This window comes from Fringilla coelebs (assembly GCF_963513975.1).
Source record: "Fringilla coelebs genome assembly, chromosome: 7".
Lineage (NCBI taxonomy): Eukaryota > Metazoa > Chordata > Aves > Passeriformes > Fringillidae > Fringilla > Fringilla coelebs.
Genome location: NC_140035.1, coordinates 18,816,476 through 18,834,127, shown reverse-complemented (window position 1 = coordinate 18,834,127; position 17,652 = coordinate 18,816,476). Strand labels below are relative to the sequence as shown.

General features: G+C 35.0%; 1 long non-coding RNA gene across 1 annotated transcript in view; it reads right to left on the bottom strand.

Moving 5' to 3' along the window:
- Positions 1-17,652, bottom strand: part of LOC311155833 — a 125,632-nt gene that overhangs the window by 29,401 nt on the left and 78,579 nt on the right. Inside the window, exon 2 of the long non-coding RNA XR_014616304.1 lies at positions 16,407-16,546. This is a non-coding gene — a long non-coding RNA (uncharacterized lncRNA). The remainder of the gene's footprint in view (positions 1-16,406; positions 16,547-17,652) is intronic.

Genomic DNA, 17,652 nt, shown 5'->3' with positions numbered 1-17,652 from the left:
GACACAGAGTTAGAATGAAGTTTCTAATTTGTCTGAAACTTCTTGCTCAGCTTTACTGAGGAATACTGGGCAACACATGAGTGTTTTTTGTAGTTTGTCAGTATTAGATCCTTTCAAAACTTTCTTCTTCACCTTGATGTGATTTTTTTTTTTTACATTTTTTATCAAATAATCAGATATATGCCATGTTTTTTCTTTCGGAATGTAAAACTCTTTATCCATGTTAATAATGTATTTTAGCCTTGACTCCCTAGAAAATCTGTTTCTTGAAAGACTACTAGCATTAAATCTTGTTAGAGCATATTGTAAAAACAGAGTTTAGTGAACTTAGATGGTGTTTTGAATATATTACATTTTTTCAGAAATCGTAATTGGCCTAACAGCATATGTTGTGCTAGATTAATTATAGTCATGGAACTACAGCTATCTTGGAGACAGCGTTTAGTGTTGAAGAATCATTAGCTTTCAGGCACTTAAAATCTTCCTGTCCGTAAACATTACTCTGAAATTTTAAATTTTCCACCTTTCACCTCAAATGCAAGGTTCTTTATGGTTTTAGGCCCTTTAAGTCTTCTTTACTATATCTGTTTCCTTCAACATAGAAATAGCCAAAATTCACTTCTCCTCATTCCGTTCCTTACATATACTTCCAGATATTTTATTTAGTTCTCAGATGAAAGGAAACAGATTTTACAGAAGAACAAGGGGTTCTTTTGGGCATCTGAAGAAATGTACTTTAGTATAAAAGTTGGAAAGTTCAGCATAGCACTCAGAGAGACAGGTTAGGCCAGTTATTCAATGGATAGACAGTCTAAGTGACAGAATGGGTTTTCTGTGACCATGTGGTTCTGTTCAATTGAATGTTTGGACTATAGCTTTAAATAACTGTACCTGCTGCAGGCTGATTTAAAATGACATAGAAAAAGTTGTACATCTTAAAGCAGAATTCCAGGCAATGAGCACATGGAGATGATCTATAGAGACAAATTATTTCTTCAGCTCTCAAGTCACCACTGTCCAGTTAGAAAAGCCAAGATAGCACTACAGTTGCATCACAGAAAAGATGTCTTAATGAGATGTTCTGCAGGGCTACCCTGTTGAATCTTTTCTGTGGAGGACCCTGAATGCAAAGGAATTCTAAAATAGCTACTTTCCTTCAGTACAAGGTCTGTCTTACACTGTTGGACCTTGTAAGGAGGCCAGGATGTCATCAATTACTGACTTATTTATGATCTCCAAGTAGCTTTTATACATTAATTGCTACATTTATGTAAATTCTTATTTGGTTCTCAGCAAATTCTATCAGGATCCTCCAGCTGACTGTGCTGTTGGATTTTTAGGAGTTGGATTTGTTAATTCTGTCTTTGTAGAGACAAAAAATTAATGCTATTTGAAGGTACAGAACTGCTCTATGATCACCATTTTTGTATTGGAGTAGTTAGTTGGCATCTCTTGCCTCCCTTCTTCTCAGAGTTAATCAGTCCCATACAAGTTACAGTGTGCTGGTCCTTCAATTCCTCTGCCCATTTAAGCACAAGAAACTCTTATAAAGATGAACAGTCCTTGTGCTTCATTTGCACAGATTACCTGTAGCCACACTAACTGGACAATGTCAGCATTTAGGAGCTCAGCAGGGTTGGTCCCTCTGGGCTGAAGGGTGTTAGTGGCTGCTGAGAGACTTTGGAGAGACTCTCCCATGGCAGGAAGGTTCAGCTGCTGCCAGGGATATGATTCACCCTCAGAAGTGGTGGCAGTTTTTGAAGTTAATTTTGTTTAATTGGATCTGACTCTGCATTTTCAGATAAATCAAATAATATGTTCATTTGAATTTACTATCAAACTTCTAATTCTTGGTTTAAAAAGCCAAAGAAATTGCATGAGACAAAGTCTTGTGTTGTAATTACTGCTGCATTTAAGTAGAGTTAGGAAATTCAATTCCTGTTTCACAGATAAGTTTTGTTGTTTTTTTAAACAGAAACTTGGCCATAATGTATATAGAAATTTAATTCATAGCAGAAATAGAAGAGCTTGAAGACATAAAAGAAAGCTTATGGGAAACATGAAGACATGATATTAAAATATATCATAAGAAGATAAGAACAAGAAATAAGACAAAGGACAAAACTGTTGCCTTTTTTTGACATATATTGACTTTGGAGAAAAAGAATGTATTGAGCTATAATATCTGTGTGTATAAGAATTCATGCAGTCATACATATGACTGCATTACTTTTGCCTTCCCCAGTAAATACATTTTTATGAACTGCTGCCATGGAAGTTAGGGGTAGAACCCTCATCAGCTTTAATGGCAGTGAATCAGACCTTAATTGTAGTTCATCATAAATATTTTCCAACTTCCCGCATGAGGATCAAGGATGTATGTCTCTATTGAATTATTTCTGTATCATCATAGCCTCAGAACTCAGGTTAGCATTATTTTGAAGCATTTGATAATTTTTATTACTATTTCCTCATTTGAATCTTTAAGGAACATGTTTTCAAAGGAAAAAGTCAGTGGGACTTCCAACACTTGTAGCTGCCTGCCAGTCCCACACAAGCAGGCCCTCCTGTGTGTCAGAAATAACTGTTTTGCACAGCTGAAAGCTGCTGGAAAGGAGTCCATTGCACCTTCCTCTGTAGGTGAAAAAACACTGATCAACGTTTATGGAAACAGTAAGCCCATGGCAAGTCCTCCTGCTGTGGGAAGGGAAACAGTAAACCTGTGAGAAAGGACTACAGAAATGTGCAGTGCAATACTTTCAAGAGTCTGTTTTACTAACTAGCTATTCAAGCAAAATACAAATTTAAATTAAGGCTTGAAATGTGTACCCTTGCTTTATACAAGTTTAGCCTTTTTCAGTCTGTTTCCCTGTATTGTTCATGCCACCTTCACACAGGGAAATCTCTCTCACATTACGTTCATCATCTAGAATGAATAGTTGAATGGGGTCAAAGTGAGATTGTTTTCTGCAAGCACTCAACAACACTTAGTGCACCTTATGCCCAGTTTTTCTTTAGGGTATATGGTGGTAGAAAATTGTAAAATTTTGCAGGGGGACTAGTATTTGCCAAAAATGCTTTTCTTGCACAATATTCTCTCTGAATTCTCTTAGGGAAAGATGAAAATGATAGTCTTATATAAACCTGACTTAATATACTTGTTATTCTAGAGGCAGAGGGTAATTGAAAGGGTTTGAGTATTGTTTTATACCACCATGCAGTGGAACTTGCTGCAAAAATCCTCAAGACAATCCTGAAGTCAGCTGCATTAGTATATTTTTGCTTGGTCTTTCATGGAGATTCTAGTCCAAACCCTGAAGCCAGTTGCTCTTAAACAAGGCTAATTATTTCAGACCAAGCTGTGCATGTTTGACTTTTGGATCCAGATGAGCAGCTAGCTGAGATTTCTTTCCCTATAGTCTGTGATAAGGAGTGTGTATGCTTGTCCTGGAAAGCATCTTCAGCTGCTCCTACATCTTGTCATTCAGTTCTGCCTTGAGGAAGACAAGACTAGATTTACTTCAGAGGCTTATTTAGTAGTGTCACTAAATTTTTGTTTAATGGCAGGTTTTTGAAAAAAAGTTGAGGACTTTTAACCAGTAAATTAAATTTAAAAATGTGAAAGACTATAAAGAAATAAGACCTATGTACATGCAAATACTTTGTTTTGTACCCTGGTTCTTTCTTATTTTGGTCCATTAACGCTACAGCACTTGCAAAAAAAAATTTATGCCAGCTCTTTAACCCCTCTTTCTTTAGTCACAGCCATCAGGTAAGTGTAAGATGACCAATTTTACATACTTTGCTACATCTTATTTAATTTACATGGGCAGTTAGACATATCAGCATGTGAGAAGGCCACCTTCTAGAACAGTTTCTTAGGAGGGGATGCTGTTTCATAAATTGTCAGCAGTTGAGGCAGCCATGGGTGAAATGGTCTTTGTTATTAAATGTCACAAGATTTAATGTCACAGTGTAATTGGAATGGAGGGATAACTGAGCAAGGCTCAGCCTGTCTTTTTCTGGTAACACATTATTAATCTACAGGAGTGTTGAAATATGTCTTATAAAGGACCTATTCTATTGAAAATTGTTGGCTCATAGGAAAAAAAACCCAAACTGTTTTATTGCAGAGCTCATGAGCAACAATTATAAACTTATTTCACAGATAATTCAATTTTTAAGTCAAGTATACAGCAAAATGAGGCCCAATAAGGAATTTATGAAACACATAGTCTTTTTTAAAGAAGCAAAAAACCTACACATATAGCACCCAAGCCCCATAAAACAGGTAATAACTGAAAACTGATTTCCTTTGGAAGTGTCAGCCTTTAACCCTCATTTGAGAATTTTATTTCAGTAATTTGACTTGATATAATTTAGCAAATAGTGTATTGGTGTAATGAATTCCTGGAGAGTTATTAGAGTTATCACTAACCAATCTGCTGATGACGACTTTTCTGTCTGAATAAAAAAGCAATGTAGAACATAAAAGACACTGTTGTGTCTTGAAATTTTAGATTTTTCCATTGCTTTTCAAGTAAAATACCAATAGAGAAGCCTTTTGCAGACATAATTTATTTCTGATTGTTACTTTTTGAAATATAGTTTTTTTATGGGAAGGGTTATATCTTAGAATCCTGGATTTAGGTTGGCAAAGACCTCTAAGAACATCAAGTCCAGCCATTAACCCAGCACTGCCAAGTCCACCAATAAACTGTCCCAAAGAGCATCTACGCATCTTTTAAATACCTTGACATCTTCTGGGGAAGCACTGTCTTACGTCATACAGATTTTGCCATTAAGAAAAGTTTTGAAAGAAAGTTGAAAAAAACCCCAAAATTCCCATATGCCTTTGTTACTGTTTCTCATTTGAAAAAAAAAAATATTGACAAGCAGTTAAAGTACATTTATTTTATTTTCTCTCAGAAAACATTCTTACCAAAGAATGACTTTGCAACAGAAATGCTACATTTCTACACTAGAAGTCAGAAATATTTCTAACCAGAAATATTTTGTGATGAAATTGTATTCTCTAAACAAAACAAAACTACTTTTACTGAAAATTTGAGTGCCACTTCACTTTGCTGTAATTCAGAGGGATACAAAGTCTGTGTGCGTCGTGATTTTCTTTGTTGGTGGGAATATATGAAGTTTTTTATAGCCAATAACTTCAAGTACTTAGGAAGTTAAATCTTTATAAATGTTCTAGAAAAGCAAGACCTACAATTTAAGAGTAGAGACTCTAATTTTAAATGAAAAATAAAAGAAGGTTAACCAAGCAATATATTCTGTCTTCTTCCCTTCAGAGAAATAAAAGAAGCAAAGGGTGCCTGTACTGATTAATCAAAATGATAATTGACAGTAAAAATGTTTAGAATTTGATGCAAATTTACTCACTTTCCAGTTCTTTTTGCCCCTTTAGCCATTTCCTCATCAATTATGTTCTGCATATTTTATCACATTATCTTAATCTATATTCACACTCTGAGTTTACAAAATGTCTTAGTCATGCAGAATGGCTGAAATAAATTGCAGAGAATGTAAGAATACTGCCTTTTCTAAAATACCTGCAGTAGAAAAATATGAAAAAAATAGGAGAGGTTTATCATGAGAGATCCTTCTTACAAAGTAAATGTTTCTATTAAAGGACTTTTTAAAATCTGTCTTTCAAGAGGAAATAAGCAGAGACCACTGGCCAATTTGATAGAACATAACGCTATGCTGTTTAGTATGGTAGCAATTCAAATCTGTTCAGGACTCCAAGCAAGTGGGATGCCAGGCAGAGCATGTAGGTAGAAGAATTCTAGAAGCTAATGTGTTATTCTGTTGAACTGTAGTGCAGCTTCCCCATCTGTCAGTTTTTTATAGGCTGAAAGAACTGAATACAGCCAACCTTAAATGACTAATTTCAAAGTGATGTTTCTGAGTACTGCACATTTAACAGGTATTCTGTCTTTCTTGTTGAACTGCCAGACAGTAGCCCAAAGTTTACACATACTTTGTCTAGGAAGCCTATTTCTACAAGAAGTAGCTAAAGGAAGATCTCCTCTGTAAGGCATCTTCCAGTGATGTAATTCATTTCACTCTGAAATATTGCATAGTTGAAACTCAGAAGTGTAACTCCCTACAGAAGAACCATACAGAAAACTCATTGTTTCTGGGCACTCATAAATTACAGTGCAGTTCTCCTCCTGGTATTTGCAGCTTAGCATTAGAGAAGATGAAGAACTTTGCTTGAAAAAAAAGAAAAATAATAAAAATCAGGTATTTCATTCCAGCTGGCTAAAAAATTCCTTAAAAATTTTGGGCCAGCTTGTGTCCTTGTGAATTCAACTGGAAGAACCCTCATCAAAGTCAAATCCCAATGAATTATAGACAAGGTTCTAGTGGCTTTGGTTGTTTGCTTTTGTGGTATTTTGTTTTGTTTGGGTTTTATTTTTCTTGTTTGTTTATTTTGTTTTAATCTTGGAACAATGTAAATACTTAATACAAATTCTTTGTATTTGTAAGTATTTGTAATGAGAGGAGGGAGAATTCAAGGTGCATTTCTTCCTATTGGAAGGAAAAAAATATGGCAAAGTATCTCAGCAGTAGCTCTTCTGTGAAATAAGGGAGATAAAGTGAGAGTTGTTCTCAGAATTAAATGACTGCTAATTAAGCTCCCTATCTAGCATGAGAAGAAAAGCCTTTTATTCCCCTGTGTTCTTATCTCTACTGATAGTCATACAAATCAGAAGATAAAATCTGCTCTTGTAGAAACAATTTGTAACTGACATAGGCATATCAGGTAAACTTAACAAAGCTGACAAAAAATTTGGGCAAAAATTATTTCCTGAAAGTTGCACTAGTTCTGTATCTGAAAAAGCATCTGTAACTTCTTTTGTTTGGGATGGGTTTTATTTCTTTTGTTTGTATGATGACATAGCTTCAGTTACCTGCAGAATTATAAAGGCTTTAAGTGGCCATTACTAGAGTCCAAAATTTGAAGTACCTCTTAGAGGTCATTCTCATTATTACTTTGGAAACCAGATATGGAAAGTGGGAATAATATGCCTTAAAAAGCTTAATAAAAGAAGATCTCCATTTTGCATGAATTAATCCCAGTCTTTCTCAAAACATCGTATTTGTTCAGAGCTAAAAAGAGCTGAAACATTTCTGTATCTCCTGGAGCAACCTGTCAGGTGTCCAGACAGTGATCCTATTAATGTGACTTCCATTCAGTGAGAATTCATAAAATCCAGAACGCTTCAGGAAAATACTCCTGGTTTATGGAAGCAGATCTTGAAAAAATCTGTTTGCTGGAATATTTCCAAACAGTTCTGTTTATCATGGTTTCCAAGATATCTGGGCATAATTTGCTTAATGCACATAGATGTCAGCAATATTTCTAGTAAAAATGGTGAAAGCACAATTGTTCTTTTCAGTGTGTGCATGTAAATAGGAGCTATTGAATCAAGTCTGGGGAATGATAACAATGTAGTCTTCAACTTTCCAGATGAATGAATTCAAGTGGTACATTCCTGGCGCTGACAGTGTTCCAAGACTGGTTAGTTGTCTCTCACCAAGACTGTCACTTTCAGTAAATGTAAGCAGAATTCAGAAGAGTGATTGATTAATTATTGACTCAGTTATAGTTGTAGGTACAGCCCCTTGTAGGAGTGCATCAATAGTTTTTCCATGAGAGGAGTGGGGATAGCTGCCAGTGTTTGGTGCAATTGTTCTGGTCATTGATACAATCAGTGAACATCGAGTCAAGTGCCACCTGCAATAAAAGTCAAGTCTATAACTCCCTCTCCCACATGCCAAGGAAGTAATTTGACCTGTTTAAGTATGTGTGTGTTTTCAGTCCATGTTCTTCTAGGTTAAAGCCACAAAATTGTTTCACTCTTTAGGAGACTTAGTGCACTTGCAGTTCATTAATAAACTATTAGCAAGTGATGTATGTTATAGTGCTGGAGAGGAACCTGCAGAGAGTATAGAACAATTACCTCCTGCTAGAATAGCTCAGAGGAGCTTTTGTCTGCTTATTGAATGTAAGTTATAGAAAGTAAGAAGAAGGAATCAGAGATGGTTTATGTGTGAAACCCATGCACCTGATAGGCATAGCAATGATGTTAATATAGCAGCTGTGATACAGACATCTGTTGAAAACAGTATAATTGTGTGGGGTTTCCTGCTGTGAAATTATGGCAAATACTGATGAGCCTTCTATTGGAAACTGTAGCCGAACTCTTTTTGAAGTTGTCGTTTTTTGTGGGTTTTTTTTTTTTTTTTGTTTGTATGGCAGAAATAGAGGAGAGGGAATTTTTACACCAACAGTGTAGGCTTAAAGAATCTTGTGTCTTCTGAAGTTCAGGAATGAAGCTACAAACTGTAAGCATAAACACAGCAGGAATAAATTGTAAAGTTTTTGGTTTCTTCTATTAGGTCAAAATTTCCAGCGCTACATTCATTACAATGCTTACGAGTAGTAAAAAAAACCCAAAAACCCCACAAAGACTAAAAAATGCATAGGTTTTAGAGTAAGGGTTAAAGATAATCTTTATCTCTGATGTCTAGTTTCCAGAGCATGTGGGGGAATTCTTTCCCATTTCACTTCATAGTAATATCATTATTTTTCTGCACAAAGCCTAGAATATACAACATCCTCTGAAAAGATGGATCTGCTAATGGTTTAGTGACAGCTTTTCTAGCAAATGTTTTGTCCGAGTTTATAAAACATACTCAGACAACCTTGATTTCATTTGAACAAAAGAGCATTTGTGTGGCCTATTCCTCTTTTCTGCTTCCAGCTTATGTTCTTGCTTGGCTTTGCTGTGCTCAATACTTACAGGTGCTACTCATAGTAAAAAACAAAACAACAGACAATTCTTCAAAGCAGGAAATGCATGTTTCATCTTCTAAATTTTTGCGTACGTATTCTGATGAGTTTTATGCTATTGAATATATGCATATTTGAATTATCTTATGGGCCAAGGCATACTAAAACTGTTGGGCACTTGAGAAGGAGCAAGGCACACAGAAGCTGGGAATCTACACTCTGGAGTTTACTTTAAGGAAATATCTAGTTCCTTTTTGTGTTAATAAATAAAATACTATCTATTGAAAATGATAATTGAATTAACGATATGCATTATATGATGTTGCCAGAAGTTCTTAAGGAAGGCCCACCCGATAAATTCAGTGTTGGATGTGGAACACATTTTATAGGACTCTTTGTTGATATTATCAAACCTGAGCGTTACTGACCGGTGAAAATGATTTGTCTGAATAAGACATTCGAATTGTATCTACAGGCATTGCAATGCCTGAATTTGTGTTTTACAATGGAAGGATTAAAGTTTCATTCAATTGGATCAAAGACTAGAACTGAATTGCTTTTTTGAACTCCCTTGTCCTTTTCCATCAGATTACCAATATATGTGCCATGTACTTTGTTCTTCTTAGTTATGATGTTTTACATCATAATTGAATTTAATGGCTTCTTTTTTTCTTTTTTAAATTTCATTTTCCACATAGCATTGGGAATTGGAAAGAAATTATAAGAAAAACTACTGGTCTAAAAAGCCACCTAATCTATGCTTAGCCAAAATTTACTTTGGGAATTGCAAAGCTAGTTACTTTTTTATTTTAGTCCCAACTTATTCTGCACTTGTTTTCACCTGGTCTCTGCCAAAGTAGAACAAATGCTAATTAGAGCTGTGAAGTGCTAATATACAGCAAATAACTAATAGTTGTATTATGAAAACATAAGAAAAAATATTTTTGAACAGATAGTTCAAAGGCCACAAGTAAAGTAAGTCAGAGAAGTTTTACAATTATCTCTGTAATCAACCAAACTTTCATATTATGATTTTTCCAGTAAAACAAACAAGTACATATTTGGAGGTTCCCCTATCACCAACAGTAATTTTCTGCTTTTGCAAACCTGCACAAACTAATCAAAGAGTAATAAGAAAGGTCTTGATATCCTGTTCTCATCGACTTCATTCTGATTTTAGCATTAACTTGGAAATGTTCACTGGTGGGTGGAGAATTATTACATAAAATAAATTGTGTAATGGGTGGCAGTTTTGACTTGGAATTTTGCTAGAATTATCATAAGTCATTTTTACTGTTGACTCTTTCCTTAATTTAGTTTGCTAAAATAATTCAGTGCTTTGTGAGATGGGTTCTCGTCTTACCTTGCATTACACTAGGATAACTTCCTTGTTTGGAAGAAAATTACTAGACTGAATTAGTTGAATATTCTTTATTTGGGAGGTATATTAGATAATTTTTCTAAGAATAAAGTAAAAAAGTAAAATTATCAGTAGATTTTAAGAGAATGTTGAAATAAGAGACAAAGCAGAAGAAATATTTATTTATAGTATTCTCATACAATTGGTATTCTCTGCATCAGAAAATTGAAGTCAAGGAGAGTCCTAGACAAAAGCACTTATGCAAGTGAAATCAGTAGGTGCCTTCCAAATAAAGTTAACTTTATAAAGTTCTTTCTCCACTTTGTTCCTTTTCCCACTTTGTTAAACTTTGTGGAATGATCCGTGACTTAGATCCTGACAATATAAATGTCTGTGTTAGAAATGCACTGTCTTCCTGAGTGGCAGAATTTTTATTAGTGTACTTACATTTTCAAGATTTATCCTATGAGCATGTTAAACCTCAGAGCCTGCTGCTTTCTCAGTTAAGAAACTTTAGAAATTGTTCTATTAAGTTTTATGTTGTCACATAAAAAAAAAAAAAACCCTTTCCAGTCTCTCACATTAAACTCTATGCACCATTTTGTCCTGATGCAGACAACATTTTCAGTCAACTTTATTTTACATAGCTCTTTCTTTGTCATGGGCTTCTCTCTGCCAGTAATAATTCCTTCTCCCTTCCTGTTGTGGTGCTTTGTGGTGGGTTTTTTTTTTGGCTTTTTCCCTCTTCAGACTGCAGGAAGTTTTGGGTTTTTTTTACTGGAGAAAAGGCCAAAGGTGAGGATACTTCTCAAGTTTGGAGGTAATTCTCAAAAAAAAACTGTATCTTTCCCTTTACTGAAGATTTCCCTTCCTCTCTTCCTACCATTCTGGGGAATGATCAGGTGAGACAATTAGTGTCTGCAGTGTACAGCTCAGCCAGATGTAGTAGGACACTTGCAACTGGGTTGCCATCCCAGGTGTCATTCCAGCTGGTGCTTGATACCAGGGAGCATGAGCTGCTTTTGCATCCCTTAAACATTGCATCTTGCCCATCAAATACTGGGACAAAACCAATGTAACTGTCATTAAAAGCTATCTTTACTGATAAAGACCAAAGTACTGTGTAGTTTTAACATGTAATTGAGTAATTTTAATGAGTATAGAAATTGTAACTCTCCAGATATGCATACATGTAATGAGAGTGATTACCATGCAACAATAAACCATCACCGCTATTATAAAACCATAAACTGTTATTCAATATACTATAAAATTCAAAATCTAATTGTATGTGCTAGTTTAGCATAATTCCCACAAGCCATCATTCTTTAATATTGTGAAATGAATGGGGGGGTCTGTGGAGCTATTAATTGTCACTGACAAGTAATAACCACTCAAATGAAATTCCAATTATCAGCAACCATTAATCACATTTACTGTCATTTGCAATGTCAAAAAAATAATATTCTAAACAGCTAAAAGGAATTTATATCTCTTAGATTTTAACTCACATTTTAGAAATCAGATGGTCTTTTGCTGGGATAAACAGGGAATTACAAAAGGGTATTTTCAGTCCTGCTCAGTCTCATATTTTCCAGTTTGAAAAAAACTCCCACTTTATTGCATTTTGATGGAGGCTTAGGTGCTGTGCAGGTTTCTCTACAGTTATGTACGATTTATACTGTAATTGTTGCTAGCATGATGTTATTGCAGTCACTGGCTTTAAAAATAAGAAATTATAGAGATCATCTGAGCGTGCAGTTCACTAGTTTGTTCCAGGAAAGCAATTAATGTTGCTTTTAGGATGCAGCTTGATCAGGTGTAATGTTCTTGGAGATGAGGGCGTAAAGAAGGGTGGCAGAGTCTTGCTCAGAAAACACTGTTCTATACTTTTCACCTTGTTCATTTTTTGGATTCTTTTGTTTACTTTAAATAATTGTTTTCCTTTGAACCTACCCAGTATGTCAAAACCACAGAGGTACATAGCTTGGAATAAGGGCATAGGAATCTGCTCAGTTCCCATGAGTTGATTGGCCATTTGTGCAGTGTAGACATGGCAGTTAAAAGCCTCGCTTGGAAAAAGGGGTCTGGTTACCGAAAATTTCCCCCCAAAATAACAACTAACATTGCTGGACTGTTAAGGGTATTTTGTTGCCCTTAGTCTCAAATGATATTGAGGTTTCTTCGGAACTACAGAAAATCATTTTGAGTGGTCAGTATTTGAGTCTTTTCCAGTTGTTTACCTTGAGAGTCTGTCAGCATTTGCTGCCATAAAAAGACTTCAATTTAGAATGAGGAAGCATTTTGGAAACAGAATAAGGAAGCAAAACAAGGAAGAGGACTTAAGGAAGAATTTGGAAGCACCAGCTATGAATAACTTCATTTAGAAAAAGCACTGAAATCCTAAATATTTTCTTTACTATACTATTGTTCACTCATGGTTTCAACACTTAATAATCCAATGAAGAGACAAGTACTCTAACACAAATCAGCAGAGTGGGTATAACATCTGTTCATAATGTACTGCAAATATCCAGCAGAGTATCTTTTTAGAAGAAACGTTATAAGAGTTGACAACTGAACTATACATCAAAAGAAGGCAGGCCTAAAATATACAGAAATTGTGTTTGGCTAGGTCTGAGGCACCTCTAAGGCACAGAGCAGTTGCTTATTTTTCAAGTTTTTGAATAGAGGTGTATTTATAAATTGGATTTAGTAGTGCCTCTGGAAGTAAAAGTTAGAGTTGACTGTACTAGCAATTTTATTATTCCACTTATTATTTATAGAACCAGTTTATTATTTACATAACCACTTTTCCAAATTTTCAAATACCGCATTTTCACTAAAAGCAACGTGTGTGTAATTGACAGGATGGTTTTATAGTGGTCAGTGTACTCTTGAATAGGTTACATCTTTAAGATTCTGTCATTTCTGAAATCCTCTTAAGATACTACCACTCGTCAACCTTGCTTACTTAAAAACTGTGGTTGGATAAATATACCTTATTTCTGATCTTCTTGCTGAATGTAACTGAATGTTCTTCCTCTGAAACACAGCAAATTCTTGGCCTACCAGCATTTCCTTAAGCAAACTGAACACATTGAAAGTGAACACATGTAAGAAAATATTATACTATAGTACTGTCATGATCAATTAATCAAAAAAATTAAGTGCCGAAATGAATTGAACTAGCAGAAAAAACTTCATCATGAGAAAGCTTTGGAACATGATTCTTTCCTTGACTTCAACTCCCAAACATTATCATTTATCATTTTCTTGATGTTTTCCTGAGTTTTTCAATGTGAAACATGAATAATTTTGTAAAAAACAGTAAATTTTGTAAAAAATAGTAGTAGAAATAATAACCATGCTATTAGAAGATTTTAGTCTGAAGAATTCATACTGATGTTCTATTTCCCACATTTAATTAAACGTTTCTGTCTTTCCAGAAGAAATTACTAAGTATTTTAAAAAGATGTTTTCCATTCCCAATTTAGAACTGCTGCACTGAAAATTTATCATAACTAATGCATTCATTTATGGTTGTTGTCAAGGTGACAGAGTTTATCGGAATAGCAAAAATCAAAGTATTTAAAATTTAGTTCTGAATTCCCAATGTAGTAGGGTAAGGTAAACACTAATTCTGTCACACTAGTTATCTTTCATTAGTATGGAATTAAATTCATTCTTAGAAGAAAAAATATACAAATATTGCTCTGTCATCTAATAATAAACAGATTTCCTTTAAAGAAGATAATAATAGAAGAATGTTTGGTAATTTAGCAAGTCTATTTACAACCCTGTGTCTTTAAACTTGAACTGTCAGTTAAGTCATATTCAAGATTCCTGCTCACTTAAAAGGAAGAACACCCTTGAGTATAGTAGTGAGAACTGGCTTTTCCCCCTCCCTTTCTTTCTTTATCTCACACTGAATAATAACCTTCATTTAGTGACATCAGTCATTTCTGCCACCAGCCTTTTTTCTGGCTGGAACAGAAGCATGAATGGCACAGACTGAAATGTGTGAAAACTTCACTGATTTTGATAAGACACTGGAGAATGTGTCATGAGTTGGTGTTATCATTAGCTGAAAGATGAAAATGGATGCAGTCATGTGCACAGCAATTACAGCTTGGTCCCTCCTACTATTACTGGGCAGCAAGTATTTACAGATGTTTGCAGATGTAACCAGTGCAGTGGCAAACCTTGAGACTGGTGAACTGCACCCAGAGGGTTTTGGTAGTGAGTACAAGCTAGCAGGGGCCATACAGCCATGATCTGCTATTTACTCTCCTGTGAGCTTCTGTTTTTGTCAAATGACATTGAGACACTTAAATGACTTATTAAAAAAACCCTAATAGCTGGTAAAAACTAACACAAAAGCACAGTGCATAACCAATAATAGGAAATATTTGGAATTAATAGAATTCATCTGATTTAATCCTGCTAGAGTTCTGGCTAAATGGAGTAATCTAGTTTTTGGCTGCTCAAATGGAACACTTCAATAGATGACGGATTTGAAGATGTCATCTGAAATACTGCACAATTATAATGAATAATTTGAAAATATTCTGTTCTTTTAACAGATCTTAAAATGTCTTATTCAATAGATTACGGCATTTAGAGCCAAACTACTCCTAAAACCAGCAGGCCTGTATGTTTCTGGTATTTGGTATTACAATATTTCTCATTTAAAATTTCAGTGGTGACTGAATAGTAGCTCCCAAAGAATGATCTAACCTTGGCTGGATTTTCTTTCAGTCAGAAAATTCTGCTTGTGAATTCTGATATATTGTAAAGAGAAAGCCTTTTTAAATTTGGAGGTTTTGTTTGTTTTGAAATTTCTTAGATCCTAGGGACAGCTCACTTACCTGATTTCAAATGGACACAATTAATTATTGTTTTACTTTAGTTGTTTTCAGGAAATAGCCTCCCACTTTATTGTTTTAATTATTCATTTATTGGTTTTATTATAGCTGTGCTATAATATATATTATAGCTATGAGATTCTATAGGCATGTAAAATTATCTTTGATGTAAAACCATATTTTGGGAATATGTGTAGCATTGCACATAGCATTTGCTGACTTTTTAAGCCAAATCTGCTTTAATGTTGTCTGTAGGCCTCTACATGTAGTGGCTGGCAATTTCTTCCTGTTAAAATATTCCTGATAGAGTTTGTTGCTTTTCAGTAGCTGGGAAGTAGTGTACAGCACTTTCAACTTATTATTTAGTTGCATCTCTGTTTCAGTTACAGACCTCATTGATATAATTAAGAACTAAGCAGTTTGCCCTCATTTTTCTATATGCCTTGAGTGTGTTCTGTTCTTTAACTTTTAGTGCCCTCCCCAAGGTAATGCAAAATAATAAGGTACCATATGGCCAATGGAATCAGCTGTAACAGCATGCAGTGGCTTTTATCGTGTAGCTGTTACAGTGTGACATTCCCAAGTTTGTAACTGATGAATATTGCATGTCTTAGAGAAACTCCAGCTGTATGATGCTGCTTCTCCCATTGGAGGCATCCTTGCTGGTACTCTGCAAGCATGCAGCAGCCATCAGTCAGCAACAACCAGGAGCTGGCAGAATGTCCCAACGTGTGGCAGTCCTACCAAACTGCACAGAGTCATCATGAGCAGAGTATTGTGTTATCATGAATTGTGCAGCACATAATTGATATGTTAACAGTAATAATGAGTTCTGTATAGTTTGTGAGGCTTGGCTAAGGATTTTTGTACGTTCTAATGTCTTTAGAGCTCTTGGGAATTCATAGAATGTGTTTTTTCAGTCGTGAATTTCCACAGCTTTGGAGTCAGTCTTCTGGAACGTGCTGTCTGGAAGCATTAGATGCAGTTCTATGAAAACTAAATATTAGCATAAATGAGGATTTTGTAGATGAGGTAAAGTACTTCTACAGGGCCAAACTCGAAAGGAATTTCTGTTTTGTGGATATACTAAATGGGTGTGATAAGCTAGTGGTGTTACTTAGGAAAGCAAAAACCTGTAGGTGACTGTTTCTTAATGCTTCATATGTTTTCCTCAAAAAGTAAATTAAGTAAAATTTATAAGTGGGGGTTAGTAGGGTATATGTATTGTGTGTGTACATATGTCCTAGACATGTATAGAAGGAATTCTCAAAAATACCAAGCAGTGCAGGATGAGCTATTTGGCACAATTATTTGTACATTTTACACTTTATAGAGAATCACCTGAATTCCTTACCTGATGTTTTAGAAACAGCTCTGTCTTTTTGTCCTTAATTTTTCTTTCTTGCTTATCTGCATCATATCTACTGCTATTCTCCACTGTTTGCTTGTCTCCTTATCACATATGAAGCCAGTGTGGACTCTGTATTGAAAAACCTGCATTGACAAAAATGCATGAGTTACATACGTGTAAATGACAGACTTCTTGTTTCATTATGTTTTTTTCTGTCTTCCATGAAAACAGAGATAGAGCAATTAGAGACTTGGGGTCAAGTACTGAAAGGATAAGTTTGCAGATATGAATACTGGCATAATTTTATACTGCTAACTATTTAAATCCATGCACAAAACCTATTTATATACATTTTTTTGCACAAAATGTACCAACACAAACATGTAGAAATGCGTCTCCTAGAAAATGCATGCTTATGAGAAACAGAGAATACAAGTGTTTGTCAAGTTGTCCTCTGGAAGCCCAAACACACCTTTAGAGTGACCACTCGTGCTTAGAGGTGTCATAGATTAGGTTACTTGCAGCACTGACCTGATTTCTTTTAGGCCTGGTCTTGACATTTACAAGGTGCCTATCTGAGACACTCCTGCAAAGTCCAGTGATTTTCACAGAATTCTGATCAGGCTTGGAAGAATTATCCTTAAATTGCAAATGGCAATTTTGTAAACTGTGGTTTTAAGGTTTATCTGTTCCATTTTCTGGTTTATCACTCTTTGATGTTTTTTGGTGGTGCTTTTTGGTTTGGTTTGTTCTTCGGGGGGTTTTGGGGTTTGTTTGATTGATTGTTGGGTATTTTTTGTTTCTTTTTGTTGCGGTTGTTTTTTCCTCCCAAAATTTATATCTTGGCTTTTTCCAGTTCCGAACGATCCCTCCTCTATCTCTTTTGCATCTTTTCCTCACCTTTGCTTTGAATAATCATGCCTTTAGGTGAGAATTTGTAAATTAAAATTGTACCATCCTGTGGTATGACCTTAACTATTACCAACATTCTTATTTCTAAACCTCTGACTTCCTTAAGTCTAAGATAAACACCTCTTTGTGGCATCTGATGCAGATTATTTGAAACAACATGTTTTTGTCATACAACCAGATATGAAAAATAATTAAAATTGGGAATGTACAATAGTGCCAAGGAATTTCAATTGTAATTAACTGTTGACTATTGGGATGCTATTTCTACAATTAAAGACACATTTTAAAGTAATTTTTATATTCATGGGGAGTTTATTTGCTTGAGAAGGACAGCAGC